The 15,962-nt window shown below is 40.6% G+C and overlaps 1 pseudogene across 1 annotated transcript in view; it reads left to right on the forward strand.

Annotated features, from left to right (window-relative positions):
• Positions 1-9,415, forward strand: part of LOC309813096 (cadherin-related family member 3-like) — a 40,417-nt pseudogene extending 31,002 nt beyond the window's left edge. The window contains exons 10-11 of the transcript in view: positions 6,410-6,625; positions 9,125-9,415. The product of the transcript in view is annotated as a cadherin-related family member 3-like (transcript). The remainder of the gene's footprint in view (positions 1-6,409; positions 6,626-9,124) is intronic.
• The last annotated feature ends 6,547 nt before the right edge of the window (positions 9,416-15,962 follow it).

Here is a 15,962-nt window from a genome sequence, read left to right on the forward strand (position 1 = left end):
GGTCTTCTGCCCATTTTTGGATTGGGTTGTTTTTTTGTTACTGACCTGCATGAGCTGCTTGTATATTTTGGAGATTAATGCTTTGTCAGTTGCTTCATTTGCAAATATTTTCTCCCATTCTGAGGGTTGTCTTTTCGTCTTATTTATGGTTTCCTTTGTTGTGCAAAAGCTTTTAAGTTTCATTAGGTCCCATTTGTTTAGTTTTGGTTTTGGTTTCCATTATTCTAGGAGGTGGGTCAAAAAGGATCTTGCTGTGATTTATGTCATAGGGTGTTCTGCCTATGTTTTCCTCTAACAGTTTTATAGTGCCTGGCCTTACATTTAGGTCTTTAATCCATTTTGAGTTTATTTTTGTGTATGGTGTTAGGAAGTGTTCTAATTTCATTCTTTTACATGTAGCTGTCCAGTTTTCCCAGCACCATTTATTGAAGAGGCTGTCTTTTCTCTATTATATATTCTTGCCTCCTTTGTCAAAGATAATTTGCCAGCATAAACCAAGGAACATTAGATTTGGAAGGGATGGCAGAGGTAATTACTATTTTCTGTCATCCAAGAGAAGAACCCATCCCTTGCACAGCATCCCTGTACAGTGGGTCCTCCAGGCTTTGTTTGAATTCTTCAAGGGAATTTTCAGGAATTCTATGACCTGATTATTAATAACTATCATTAAAAATAAAATTATATACACTTAGTTACATAAATTATATTAAAAACAAAATTAGTAAATGCTCAAAACTCAGAACTTCTTAATTATGTTACTATTATGTTACTATTATCTATACTCTAGATGTTATTTACACCTGTTGGATGTGCATGGGGGAAATTCTGTATATATAATGGTGTGCTACTGCAACTCTCTTCCCAACTTAGTGTCATTATGTTGATAGCTTAAAGTTGACAGTGGTGGGAGTATTTACACCAGGGAAATAGGCAAATACTACATATCGGGGCTTGATTCATTAATTTTTTGATTATCTAGACTTAAGAAAGTGATAGAGAAAATGTTATCAATGCAGATTAAACTTACATCTGGTGTATCTGCAGCTATTATTGTGAGTACCATAAAAACTGTGGAAATATTCTTCTAGAAATCAGTAACTATTATCCAGTTCAACAAAGAAGTCATGCCCTTCACTGATGAACTAGTGAAGCTCTAGACATTGTAAAGAGTAAGGTGGAAGTGAAACAAAGGAAAACATCAAGTAACATTCATGTTGGAACTACCTTCATTTGTCAACTGCAATGGCTATGGAAAGGAGAGCTTGGCAAAAATCAATTAAAGCATTCCATAAGAATCAATTGTAGGGCTTCCCTGGTGGCGCAGTGGTTAAGAATCCTCCTGCCAATGCAGGGGACACAGGTTCGAGCCCTGGTCTGGGAAGATCCCACATGCCGCAGAGCAACTAAGCCCGTGCGCCACAACTACTGAGCCTGCCCTCTAGAGCTCATAAGCCACAACTACTGAACCCACGTGCCCCAACTACCGAAGCCCACATGCCTAGAGCCTGTGCTCCACAACAAGAGAAGCCACCGCAATGAGAAGCCCACGCAGCGCAACGAAGAGTAGCCCCCACTTGCCACAACTAGAGAAAAGCCTACACGCAGCAACAGAGACCCAATGCAGCCAAAAAAAAAAAGAAAAAAAAATTAGGTTTATCATTTAAAAAAAAAGAATCAATTTTCTATATGGGAATTTAAAATAAATAGTATTGTATATTTTGTTATTATTTTTAAAATGTATTCTATACATATTTTATATCAGTAAAATTTTTAATAAACTTATGTATTTATGTGGATATATATTCACATACACACTTACAAACACACATTCACACACTCTTTTTATTTTTTCCCCCAGAGAGCTGGTTGTTAAACATTTGCCAGCATATCACTGGGTGAAACCCACACTACTTCAAACCAGCTTATTTCCTTGGCAGACAAATACATTCTTTAGACAGTTGTTCTGAGGCAAGACTAGGAAATAAAAAACCCACTTATTTGGATTTCAGTTATTTGTTTGCCTCACCATGCTGTTTTGGACAAGTTCTTAACCTCTCTGTAAAATAAATAACTATATCCTAGTTCTAGAACATAACATAGTTGAATCTTACAGTATATGACCAGACTATTTCAGAAAAATTGCATGTAAATAGAATTATTGTAAACAGGATCCTGGTTTTCCCGCCATAGACTTTTGCTATTCTTTCAGAAGTACTCAGAATTGATTTCTGAGTAATGAGGGAGCCTCATTACTGTAATTTCTTTCCTCCCTTTGCATTCTCCCAGTTCTGTGGTGCTCTTCTAGCTCTAGGGGGTTCTAGAGTTAATGGAGCATTATCTCCTAGCTTATAAATTGTAAATCTGGACCAGAGGGTCTGAGCATTGGCTTTGAGGGTCCCTAAGGGAAATGACCCATAGTCTTCATGAGATTATCAAAGGGATTCCATGACCCTCCAAAGTTAATGACAATCAATGTAGATTTTAAAATAGAGACTTGCATTAAAATAAATAGACTACATTTTAGTGCAGTTTACGTTTACTGCAAAATTGAGCAGAAGGGAAAGAGATTTCCCACACATGCAGAGCCTCCTCCACTCTCAGCATCCCCCACCAGAGTGGAACATTTACTACAATTGAGGAACCTGCATTAACACATCCTTATCACCCAAAGTCCAGAGTTTACATTAGAGCTCACTCTTGGTGTTGTACATTCCATGGGTTTGACAAAAGTATAATGACATGTATCCACCATTACGGTATCACACAATTGTTTCTCTGCCCCAACGGTCTTCCATGCTCTGCCTATTCACTCTTCCCTTTCCCCTAACCTCTGGAAACCTCTGCTTGTTTAACATCTCTATAGTTTTACCTTTTAAGACTGACATTAAAAAAAATAGTGTTTTATGGGAATCAACTGTTTTATGTCAGTTTCTTTTCCAACTATCCAAAGTTGTCCTGAAATGTAGTTTTATATTTTGAAGGCAAAACTTTCTAAATGTGTTGAACACTTCTACGTTTTCTTAAGGAAAATTTAATGCCTTATTGATAGCTGAGGAGAAGGATTTAGAATTTTTAATTACAGCATCACCAATTTGGGAGGGCTGGAAAGATTCAACCTGTTTATTTTACTATGAGAAAATTGGGGCTGGAGAGAGACTTGGGTCACACAGCTAGTGAGTGGCAGAGATGACAGCTAAATGCTATCATTTCTGGTCCAGTTCTCTGTTTAGTATTCCAGCCTGCTTATTTTTGGATGGATTTGGATGACTGTCACCAGAAGTCTGAAAACAAGTGCTGAGAATTCATACAAAGAGATAAGTGAGTCATTCTAATGTGTACTAATCTCTAAATAGCTGGCTACTGACCCACTGTAGCAGAGAGAAGACGTCTAGGTCTTCATAAGAAAGCGACATGATGTAGCAGAAATACCGTAACGGTTGGGGTCAAACAGAACTGGAGTCAAAAAGAACTGGATTCCAATTCTATCTCTGCCACTGTCAGTTAAATGACCTTAGGCTATTCCCACAATCTTTGTGTGCCTTCGAGTTCGCATCTGTAGAATGGAGCTTGTAAGAATTATGTCATGGAGTTGCGATGAGGATTAACTGATCATTTTAGGTACTGAAATTACATGATACATACTAACAGTAGCCATGACAGCATTGCCAATAACAATAATAGTAATAATAACAATAACACCAATAATTAAAATAACCACTAACATTCATTGAGTGAATGTTACACTCAACGTTCTACAACGTCCTAGAACCTTTTCCTTGATTTTTAAAATCATCCCTTGATTTTCCCTACCATAGTAAATAAAATTAGGGAAGGGTTAGTGTTTTGAGGCGATGCCCATCAGAGAAGACAAAATCTTCACAACTTGGTGGTAATTTGCTTTAAAGGAGGAAATTGGAAAGTTAATACTACTTGGAAAACAAGCTCTCCTCAGAATATCAAACACTTAGCCTACAGACCTTGAGGATATTAAAAATCTATTACCGTGGAGGTCTTTTTTCATGCTGTGTTGATTAGCACAGAGGATTTGAGTGTGCCTTGAGGACTACATGAGGTTTTTCATCTTAAAAAATTTATGGGAGTCTATCATCTTTAAAGTAAAAAAAAAAAATTCTGATGGTATGTAATGAATACCTGAATCTCTCATTGACAAAAGGCTTCTGGAGGGAGGGAGGCATAGGCAAAGAAATTCCTTTATCAGAAATGACTGAGGGGGAAACATGAAAATTAAGTCACGCTGGGTTGTAAGTCACAAAGGAAAACATATTTCATTTCCAATGTTTTTTTTGATGAGGAAGTTTGGCAGACTTACAGTTTCATAATTACTCTATTTTAAACTTAGCTAGAGATGCTCAAGATAGCTTTTAGTTTTATTGAAAGGTTAATTTTACACCTACAGAAAAATAAGCTTCCCATTTTACTTTGCCAGGTGTTAAATGTGAAAACGGCACTATCTTTGCTCAGGAGTGTATGCTAGAGATGGCAAGTTTACCCTTAATCTATTTTTTACGTGGTCCTAAATCAGTTATGACACCTTTCTCTTACTAGTGATGCTTTCACACAACCAATAGGTTGGACTTTTTAGATTCTGGATTTGCCATAACGAAATAGTAAGTCCCTTTTCACAAATGCGTTTTCTCTGTTCTTGGTATTCTGGGTTGTGTTCATTGCCTGCTTAATGATACATTTTCAGAGACTGATGAATCTTGGTAAAGGAAGAATGCAAACAGAGAAAGAACTCCCATAGGTTGAAGGGGGTGGGGACAGCACATGAAATGATGTCTTTTCCCTAATTTTCATTCTTGGTTATCAGTAACCCAGACGCCCTAGATCAGGGGTCCCTAACCACCCCCCCCACCCCGGGCCGCACAGCAGGAGGTGAACGAGCAAGGCTTCATTTGCTGCTCCCCATCGCCCCCCATCGCTTGCACTACCGCCTGCACCATCCTCCCCCACCCCCTCCCTGCCTCCCCACCCTATTCCCTGGAAAAATTGTCTTCCAACAAAACCGGTCCCTGGTGCCAAAAATGTTGGGGACAGCTGTCCTAGATAATACATGTTGGTGAGCCTAGTCATTGTGTGGTGGAATTTCACTAAATGGAGAAGGTCAGGTATCTTCCCTGGAGTTTATTATCCAGGCAGAAAATGATTGAGCGGTAACTCTGTTGTGTCAGTTATCTATAAGTACGCCATGTAATGAAACCCACAAAAAATTAGAGTAATGCAACAGCAAACATTTATTTAGCCCATGAGTCTAAGAATTGGCTGGACTGTGCTTGCTTGGAATTGTGGGGATTTGCTGGCTTTTTGTGGATCTAGCCTGGCTTCAGTGGGTGTGGCTGGATGATCTGGCTCCTATCATCCTCCAACAGGCTAGTCTGAGCAGGTCTCAGGGCAGAGGAAGAGGTGCAGGAATGAAGCAAGCCTAGTCACACAAGGGCTCTTCAGGCCTCTGCTGGCGGCAGGTTTGCTCATGTCCCATTGGCCAAAACAAGCCACGTGGGAGGGCACTATAAGGTTACACAGAGAAGAGCATGAACGTAAGAAGGGTAAAGAATCTGAGCCTATTAATGCAACCCATCTACCGCACCTGTGTTTTTTCTAGAAGATTATTTGGGAGAACTGCACACTGAACTTATAGCAAGTCAATTTTAAAATGTGGGCTGTAGATTCAGCAAGCACAGATTTGAATCCTGACTCTACCTTTAGTAGCTCTGTGACCTTGGGCAAGTTAGTACCACTGGGCTGTAGTTTCCTTATCTATAAAGTGGGGACAGTGATAGCACATACATCATAAGGCTGTTGAGAAGATTTAATGAGATAATGTGTATAAATAATAGCTAATTCTTATATAACACTTACACTATACCAGACACTATTCTATGTCTTACGTATTTTACCTCATTTAATCCTCACAGCAACTCTATGTGGTAGATATTGTCATTATTCCTAGTTTGCAGATAAAGAATATGAGGCCCAGAGAGATTATAGAATTTTCTGATGTGTTACAGCTAATGAGTGGTAGAGCTGAGTTTCAGAACCTAGGCAGTCTGGTTTCAGAATCTGTGTGGTGAGCCATTATCTGATGTTAATCTTAGCATAATGCCTGGAAGAAAACAAATGTGCACTACATGGAAGCTACTTCTTATTTTTATAAAGTTAGTGTTAACTCATATCATTTGACCCATGCCGTGTGGCTGAAAGTGGACCGTCTATAAATCCACCTTCCATCGTGTAGAGTTGTGCTTTTCAGACACACTGCATTGTCCACAAGGATGCAGGTTGACCCTCTGAGAAACTATGATACTATTTGCAAGGCAAAGACATGTTAAGCTTTTTAAAATGGTGTATCTGCATGACAGGAATGAACCCTAAGAAACATTATTGGCAGCTTTCTACAAAGTTGGAAGAGTGACAACCATTGATGAAGACAACCCACCAAACTGTGTGATGTACAAGATAGCCAATGGTGACATCCAGGTTATACAAAGATTCTGGATTCACCCTCTCTCTGGAATGATTGAGCCCATCACAGAGCCAGACCACGAGACTGTGAAGCAATATAACCTCACTGTGGAGGTGTCATCCTTGTACAGAGACGGCCCTGGTAAGTAGAAAGCCCCAGGTTTTTTTTTTTTTTTACAATTAAAAAAAATTTTTTTTTTTGCCACACCATGCAGCATGTGGGATCTTAGTTCCCTGACCAGGGATCGAACCTGCGCCCCCTGCAGTGGAAGCACGAAGTCTCAACCACTGGACCACCAGGGAGGTCCCTAGAAAGCTCCAGGTTTTGATGTAATAGAGATGATGTGTTAAGTTCTAATTTATTACAACTGAAATTGTCAAATCATTACAACAATAGTTCTCATGAGATTAAAGAGTTATAATAATAGCAAATATACATCTAGCACTTGTGCCAGTTCCTGCTCTAGGTTCATTCTATACATTGATACAGTTAATCTTTACCTTCAGTCTTCAAGGTAGACCACACTATCATCATTCCTACTCTACAGATGAGGAAACTCAGGCACAGAGTTTGGGAAACTTATGTGAAGTTACTCAGGGTTTGTAGAACTGGACTCATACCTAGGCTGCCTCTCATTAAGAGGTGATGTTTAGAATGAAGTTAGTTACCCAAGGTGAATTCTTTTGACATCACAGGAGGAGAAAGTGTGAGGCTCTAAATTATTTTAGCAACAAAGGACACTTGAAAAACCTCCAGAGTGAATACTACTGTATTGATGATGTGGTACGTGTTTTTTAACGACTCTAAGGTTTTGTCATCAGAGAAGAGACAGAGGTAGGCTTGAAGAATATTAAGGTCCTCATTTGGCCTGATGATTCACTATACATTTCCTCTTCCTGTAAGAGTCTCCAGGCTTGCTGCTTGTGTAGTGATTAGGCTTCCTGAGTGTGTCATTGTGAGGAAAACATCAGGTCCACTCACATCAACAGTCAGAATGACTTTCACAGGGACTGAACTCCAGTCATGCGAACAGGATTAAGTGTCAGACTCAGCAATTAGTTTTCAAGTTCCAATGTGCACTATTGAGTAATGGTATAGATTTTTTTGGTGGAGGGACAGGTCTGTGAGGGAAGTGCATTGTCCACCCTAGCCCAGGGGCCCTGGAAGAAGAATCACCTTTCAATTAATGGATTTTTGAGAGGTGACTCAGCACATTGAAGTGTCACATGACACTTAGAGAAGAGAAACGTTTTAAAATAAAAATAAGGTTAGCTGTTTGTGTTGGGACATTCCATCATTTATCAAATGTTCTGGGGAACTCAGAATATGATGCATAAGGCATTGCTTTATTCATGGAGTCTTTATTCATGGAGTCCAATCAAAGTGAAAGAAGGCATGTCCCCCTACCCTAGGTGGTTAGTGGTTAGAGCTCTGTAGCTGGACTCCCTGGTTTCAAATCTAGGTCTGCCACTTACACATGGCGTGGCCTTAGCAAGTTACTTAACGTTTCTGTGCCCCAGTTTCCTCACAAGGATTTTGAATAGATTAAATGAATTAATATATAAAAACAGAGTCTAACATATAGTAAATAACAAAGAAGTCAACTAATATTACTGTTATTACTATTTTATTTATTAATTATATCCTAGTCACCTAAGAAACAACAACTGGTTGACTTCCTACTATATCAGACCCTATTTACCCTCTTTATTTTCTCTTATATTATTCTTATTTCATTATTGTTTCTATGAAGGATTAACTGATTAAACTCAGACACCGTAAAAGGCACACCACTTTAGGGACAATTTAAAAAAATAGCTTGGTGGGGGCTTCCCTGGTGGTGCAAAAAAAAAAAAAAAAAAGCTTGGTGTATTCTTTTTTTTAAAACTTTTGATTTTACAATAATTATAGGCTTACAAGAAATTGCAAAAAATGGTACAGAGAGGATTGTGTATTCATCACCTAGCTTCCCCCAAAGGCAACATCTTTCATAACCACAGCACCAAAACCTGGACATTGACATTTCTACAATACAATTAACTGGACTACAGCCTTTGCTTTGACTTGACCAGTTTTTACACGCACTTATTTTTTTATATTCTCTGTGTTTAGTTCTGTGACTTTTTTTTTTTTTTTTTGGTGGTACGCGGGCCTCTCACTGCTGTGGCCTCTCCCGTTGCAGACCACAGGCTCCGGACGTGCAGGCTCAGCAGCCATGGCTCACGGGCCCAGCCGCTCCACAACATGTGGGATCCTCCCGGACCAGGGCACAAACCCGTGTCCCCTGCATCGGCAGGCAGACTCTCAACCACTGCGCCACCAGGGAAGCCCTAGTTCTGTGACATTTAATCACCTATATAGATTTATATAACCACAACCACAGTCAAGAGAAAGAACTGTTCCTTCACCACAAAAGTGCTCTCTCGTGCTAAAGGGGCAATGTTCAATGCATGTGAAATCACATGCTGCTTCAACTTTTGCTTCTAATTTTTCTTTTGGTAACAAAGCAAAACTTGAGAAGATGAGCAACTCGTCACTAGGCTGGCTATACAGCAAACGTTCAGTAAACTCTTTGTGGGACGAATAAATGCTTTGTAACTTCATTATAATTCACTTTCTCTGTGTTTTGGGTCCTTCTCCCCCTGCTCTCTGGGAACGTGTATGAATATAATAGCAGAACAGATGTAAGAAAGTGGAAGAACCCCCAGGCACCAGGAGGGGTCCTTGGCAAACATATACTTGACCCCAGAGGCCCATCCTTCTGAGGAGTCTACATCCTTAAAAATTCCTATGCAAGGGTAGTGTCTTCCTGGGTCTCTGATTGCTTTTTTAGTGTCTGTTACTATCATCAGGCGCTTTACCCTTGCCTATCTAAAATTAAATTGTAGATGTGAGGCCAGCTGCTTTGTTTGTGTTTATAGCCTTCTGTAATCTTCCAGTTCAGGCACCAGGAGGGGTCCTTGGCAGTGCTGACTGAGGGCAGCAGGTATGGTCAACCTTGAGTCTCCGAATATGTTTTGCTGCAAACTAGCGACTCAGTTGATACATGTTCATTGCCTGACTTTGCCCAGTGGAAGGTATGCTTGTTATGACTGGACACTTTGTTTTCCTCACTGCTGTAGCCCCAGCATATGCTTGACACCTAGCGGGGACTCCATGAATATTTGGTGAATAAATATCTTTGAATATATGAATTCAGATCTCTTGCCTTTAATTCACATTACTTGTTACTCTTATGAGCCATGGAGCAGAAATGGGAATTATCTTTAGAAAAGAACTTTTTTGGTTTTTGGAAGTCATAAAAAAATGCAGAATTTTTCTCAGTTTTTTTTTTTTTTTTTTTTGCAGTACGTGGGTCTCTCACTGTTGTGGCCTCTCCCGCTGCGGAGCACAGGCTCTGGATGCGCAGGCTCAGCGGCCGTGGCTCACGGGCCCAGCTGCTCCGCAGCATGTGGGATCCTCCCGGACTGGGGCACGAACCCGTGTCCCCTGCATCGGCAGGTGGACTCTCAACCACTGAGCCACCAGGGAAGCCCTCTCAGCATTTTTAAAAAGCACCATTGACCTTGCTTTTAATTTTCTTTTTATAGCGCTCTGGAGAAGGACCACCTGAAAACTTTACTTATTAATGACTTGCCAAAGAAACGTTGGCATCCAGTCTTGAGAGCTATGTACTTAGACAAGTAGTTCTTAAATACCTAGGAGCTCTCTGATGATAATCCTTGGTTGTAGAAGACACAATAGCAGAGACCTGAAGGATTGTTGATGGTAGAGGATAAATCCACACTTAACCCAAAATAGAGTTCAAGCTGGGATAATTTTTTTAAAACAAATTTAACCCCAGAAAGAGTTCAAGTTGGGATAATTTTTTTTTTTTTTTTTGCAGTACGCTGGCTTCTCACCATTGTGGCCTCTCCCCTTGTGCAGCACAGGCTCCGGACATGCAGGCTCAGTGGCCATGGCTCACGGGCCCAGCCGCTCCGCGGCATGTGGGATCCTCCCGGACCGGGGCACGAACCCATGTCCCCTGCATCGGCAGGTGGACTCTCAACCACTGCACCAGCAGGGAAGCCCCGGGATAATTTTTTTTAAAACATATCTTATTCAAAGTAAAACTAACCATGAGCAAAGAACTAAAATATATTTGAGTCAGAGGAAAATGGGGACTTGGATGGTCATAGATATCAACCTTGATATTTATGCCCCTTTGCACATGTACATACAGATTTCTTTTCAGTCTAGGAACACATCACTTCCCAACAAGAGAGCACCTGAAAATAAACAGGCTCCTATTTTATGTACGTAGCTCACATGGGTCGATCCTCAGGAGGTGCTGGTGTGGAGGACATCAGTGGATTTGAAGTTTGGAGCTTGGGCAAGTCATACTGCCTCTCAGAAATTCACTTTTCTTCTTCTGAAAAATATATACTGTCATTCCTGCCCCATTTCTATCTCATAGTTCTGTTGTGAGAAACAGCATAAAACGGTTGAGATTCTCTACACTTGGCAGCACTTTCTGAACTGTAAGCACTATTTAAGAGTAAAATAAGATTAGTTTCATTAAGTCAAAATTGGCCGCTCAGAGAGCAGTGACTTGGAATAGAGATGGTCACTGCATGTTTCCAAGCCAGTCTATGTTGGAATTGGTTGATAATTAGCTTCTCAACTTCTGTGAAAGGAATATACTGCCTTGTTCCAGATGGCAGGACAAATCTTCACCAGGGGAGAGACTAAGGATTCTCTGGGAAAATGCTCTCCCCTCTCCAGCAAGGCTCTCACTGGATCAGTTATGCTAAGATGGATATAGATATGTGAGTCTCCATCTGCCAACACCTGAGCTTTTGAGAAAAAAAAAAAAAAAAGCAAGCTTTTATAAACTTCCTTTTCAAAGTCTGGATTGGATCAATTAGTACTTAATCTGCCTGTGCCAAATCAAGAAAAATCGGTAAGTTGAGTGTTTACTTTCTTCTGTTGAACTGTTTTGAGTCTCAGTTTCAGACACGGCCAAGGAAGAAAGTCTGACAACAGTAAAGGAGTTGCTTGGGAGGAAGCTAAAGAGGGCTGCTTTCAGGGGCACGGCTCTGGAATCTGACCTCTCTACTGAGTCAGAATCCACTTGCCTCCAAACTCTAGGGGTTCTTTTCTCCTCCAGTTTAATAATGATTGTATTAGTTTGCTGAGGCTGCCATAACAAATCGCCAATAAACTGTGGCTTGAAACAATAGAAATTTATTCTCTCACAGTTCTGGAAGCTAAAATTCTACACTTGATCTTAGCCAAAAGGCAGAGAAGTGATGGAAGCTAAAATTCTAAAATTGAAGTGTTGGCAGGGCCACATTCCCTCTGGAGGCTCTAGGGGAACATCCATTCCTTGCCTCTTCCAGCTTCTGGGGCCTGCCATGGCCTTCCTGGGTTTGTGGCTGCATCCCTCTCCTCTCTGACTCGGCGTTACTTTGCTTTCTCTTCTAGGGGCCTGTCAAATTCCCCTCTGCCTCACTCTTATAAAGGACATTAGTTATTGGATACAGGGCCCACCGGATAATCCAGGTTGATCTCCTCATCTCAACATCCTCAACTTGCTCACATCTGGAAAGTCTTTTTCAAATAAGGTCATCTTCAAAGGTTCTGAGGATTAGGACGCAGACAAATCTTTTTGGGGGTTATCATTCAACAAACTATAATAATTTTGAAAGTGTAGGGTTTTCCTGGTGGCGCAGTGGTTAAGGATCCGCCTGCCAGTGCAGGGGACATGGGTTTGAGCCCTGGTCCGGGAAGATACCACATGCCACGGAGAAACTAAGCCTGTGCGCCACAACTACTGAGCCTGCGCTCTAGAGCCCGTGAGTCACAACTACTGAGTTTGCGTGTCACAACTATTGAAGCCCACATGCCTAGAGCCCGTGCTCTGCAACAAGAGAAGCCACCACAATGAGAAGCCTGCACGCCACAACGAAGAGGAGGCCCTGCTCACCATGACTAGAGAAAGCCCACGCGCAGCAATGAAGACCCAATGCAGCCAAAAATAAATAAATGAAATAAATTTTAAAAAAGTCTTTAATATGAGGTATATAAATCAATATACTCTTTCTGGTGAACAATACGACTATTTTACTTTATTTAAAAAATATTTGGGGGCGTCCCTGGTGGCGCAGTGGTTGAGAGTCCGCCTGCCGATGCAGGGGACATGGGTTCGTGCCCCGGTCCAGAAGGATCCCACGTGCCGCGGAGCGGCTGGGCCCGTGAGCCGTGGCTGCTGGGCCTGTGCGTCCGGAGCCTATGCTCCACAACGCGAGAGGCCACAACAGTGAGAGGCCCGTGTACCGCAAAAAAAAAAAAAAAAAAAAAAAAAAAATTGAGTACCTACAGTGTGCCGAAATTGTTTTAAGGCCTTTAATCAATAAAAGTGCAGATGCCTCTGACCTGGTAGTTTTACTGATTGGAATTTCCCTGTAGATATCCTTACAAAAGATCTACAAAAAGTTTTTTTTTTAGATGGTAGCTGATGGTAGCATTGGGTGTAAGAGAAAAACAACTGGAATAATATCAAAGTGTCTATTCATAAGGGATTAGTTGGAAAATCACACTGAGTTCACATTCTTATTATGGAATGTATGATGTGACTATTAAAAAGAATTAGGCATATATTGATATGGAAGATACATTAAGTGATAAAGTTTGGCAAACTACAGAATCCTTATTAATATACATAAATAAAAATCAGCATCTGTATAGATACATATGTTGGTATATGCATAAACTTTAGGGGGCAGTGAGAAATCACAGAGAACTCTAAATAGTGATTAATTTTTTAGAGAAATTCTGGGGGAGGGAAATGCAGAGGGTGAAGGATTTTACTTTTCATGGTTTTATGAACCACTGAATTTTCTAAAGTTATACATGCGTTATTTTTATTTTTTAATAATGTAAGTAGAATTTATCTGGTGGTGAGAATTTAGGACATTCATTTCTTTTTTTAATACCTTATTGTGAAGTTTTATAAGAAGTCCGACGCTTTTCTTTCAAATCAACTTGAAACTAGGATCAGTTCTACAACTTGGTATATTTTCTTCCTTGATTTGTATAATTACTGTTGCTCTTCCATCTGCTTCTTTTTCTCCTTGTGAAATTGATTATTCTCCTGTTAGGTCTCCAGGATTTAGCGGGTAATCTCTTTATCTTTTCCGCTGATGATTTCTAACACACTGAATTATTGCTCTGTTGTTTCAGAGATTTCTTTCTCTTGATCTTCGTCGCTGATTTGGGTCTCACCAGTGACCACTCAGTTTCAGCTCACCTGATGACTTTCTAAGTTTTAAAATCATGTTTTCAGTTCCAGGAAGGTGTGTGTGTGTGTGTGCGCGCACACGTGCGTGTGTAGGGGAGGTGTGCACACGTGCACATTATTCATGGAATCTAAGTCATCTTATTATCTTTTTGTTGAAGGTGTCCATTTTAGTAGAGGTCTGTTCTGAATATTTTATATTTTATTCCTCAAGGTTCCTGGTTCCCATAGGCTCTTGGGCCCCTTGGGCTTCTTGTCATTTTTGTCTGTCTGCTTTGGGGCTGAGGTCGAGTTGCTATGGGCTTTTCCGAGGCAGTGGTGGAGCCACTGCTGTCTCTCCTGGGGGGGCTGATGGTACAGCAGAAGCAGGCATTCAGACCTCTCGTGACAATGGGGCTTCCCTTGGCCTCTCAGTTGCAGGGACAGAGGACCTTCTCCCAGACTCTCTCAGTGCTTCTGCAGGTCTATGGGGGTCAGGGAGACATGGCATCTCTATATTGGTTAATGTCCTATTCTCTCTGGTGGGAGAAGGGGGTGTCCAGTGAGCTTGAGCTCCAAAAGTGAGATCTTCCCTTTCAGGTCCATGCAATGAGGCTCTCTTGTGCTGGTCCTGCGGTTCTCTTCTGTTCTGAAGGGGAGAAAGTCTTGGCAGACTTTCAATTACTTCCTCCATGCCTTATCTACACACCACCTGGAGCTGCCCCACCCAGGTAAGCCCAGCCTCAAGCAAGAACGCCAGCCAATCTACAGATGCATGAGTCCAGCTCAAGTGAGCAGAACTGCCCAGCTACGGCCAGCCTAGATAACCTAACCTTTAGCTGACCCTCAAGCGTGTGAACTACAACAATAAATGAGACTTGTTCAAAGCCACTGGTTTGTTACATAGCAACAGCTAACTGATACCAGAAAGGAGGTGGGATGCTGTCTTTTATATTTCTCTCTATTTCAAAGAGTCAACAATTAAGTGTTGTTAAAAAAACAAAAACAAAAACGGAGACCAAAGAAAATACTTAACAGGTGGAAAAAAGAGATCTGATATAACTTGCACTAAGAGAAGTTGTAGAACCTCAGAGTTAAAAATACTGGACTGCATTTTGCTTGAAGATAGGGGGCTGTGTCCTACCCAAAGTTCCATTCCATAGCCCCTGGCCCAAGAGACGGGCCCAACATTTATTAAATAAATAACTTTTGAAATATTCCCAGTCAAATCCTTATCTGAGAGACTACTTGAGAAAAGTTTTCCCTACAGTATTTCCATTCTTGGTCCTGGGTCTGCTTAACCATCTTCATGACAGGGTACTCACTACCTACCAGACAGCTATTTCCTTTGTGGGATAACAATAATTATTAGAAATATTTTGTTGAAGCAAAGAAGAAATCTAGTTGACAGCGTGAAATCTAAACTCAACAATTCAAAAACATGAGTTCTTCCCTCGTTAAGACACCCCCTTGGATGAAACGGGCATATTTTCACAGCCTGATAAACAAGCTGCTATGGATCAGAATATCTGCATAATAGTTTCCACTTATCATTGTTACCTTAAATTCTATCCAGCTCCAAAATTACACTCCTTCATCTGTAATAAATGATCTACCTTCAGTTGGAAAAAGCAAAATGATCCCTTTTGTATTAAAATTACATAAGAATTTAATTAACGGCATCTCATTGTGTTAGCTCATTATCTTAACTCTCTGGAAGTCTTTAAATAGGAAAAATTGTCACTTTTATTGTGTTCTTGATGTATTGCAAACATTGCTTACTAGTACACACGGTTACAGGGCCAGTCCAGACTCTCCATTGGATCGAAAACAAATTTGTGTTTATTGTAGTGAAAAATAACGTTAGATTTAAACAGCTCCTATTTAATGTTACGAGGTATCTTAACATTCACCAACCTGCCTGATTGTAGGTAAGGCTCAAGGACAAAGACTACTAGTTATCTCTCTCACTCATCCTTTTAGAATAAGTCAATATGAAAGTCTCTATTCAATTTATATTAAATGATCAATAAAATATCTAATGCACAGTGATTGAGAAAAGTCCTCTATTTATTATAATAATAATTACTAGCCAGTAGCACTGTGACTGTTCTTAGCTTTGCGAGCTTTCTAGATCATCACACAATACACTGGATCCTCAAACTCTTCCCTAACAGCGCATTCACTCTCGCCTTCCCAGACAAAACTGGGTTGTTT

This window comes from Mesoplodon mirus, assembly GCF_964341445.2.
Source record: "Mesoplodon mirus genome assembly, chromosome: 12".
Taxonomy (NCBI): Eukaryota; Metazoa; Chordata; class Mammalia; order Artiodactyla; family Ziphiidae; genus Mesoplodon; species Mesoplodon mirus.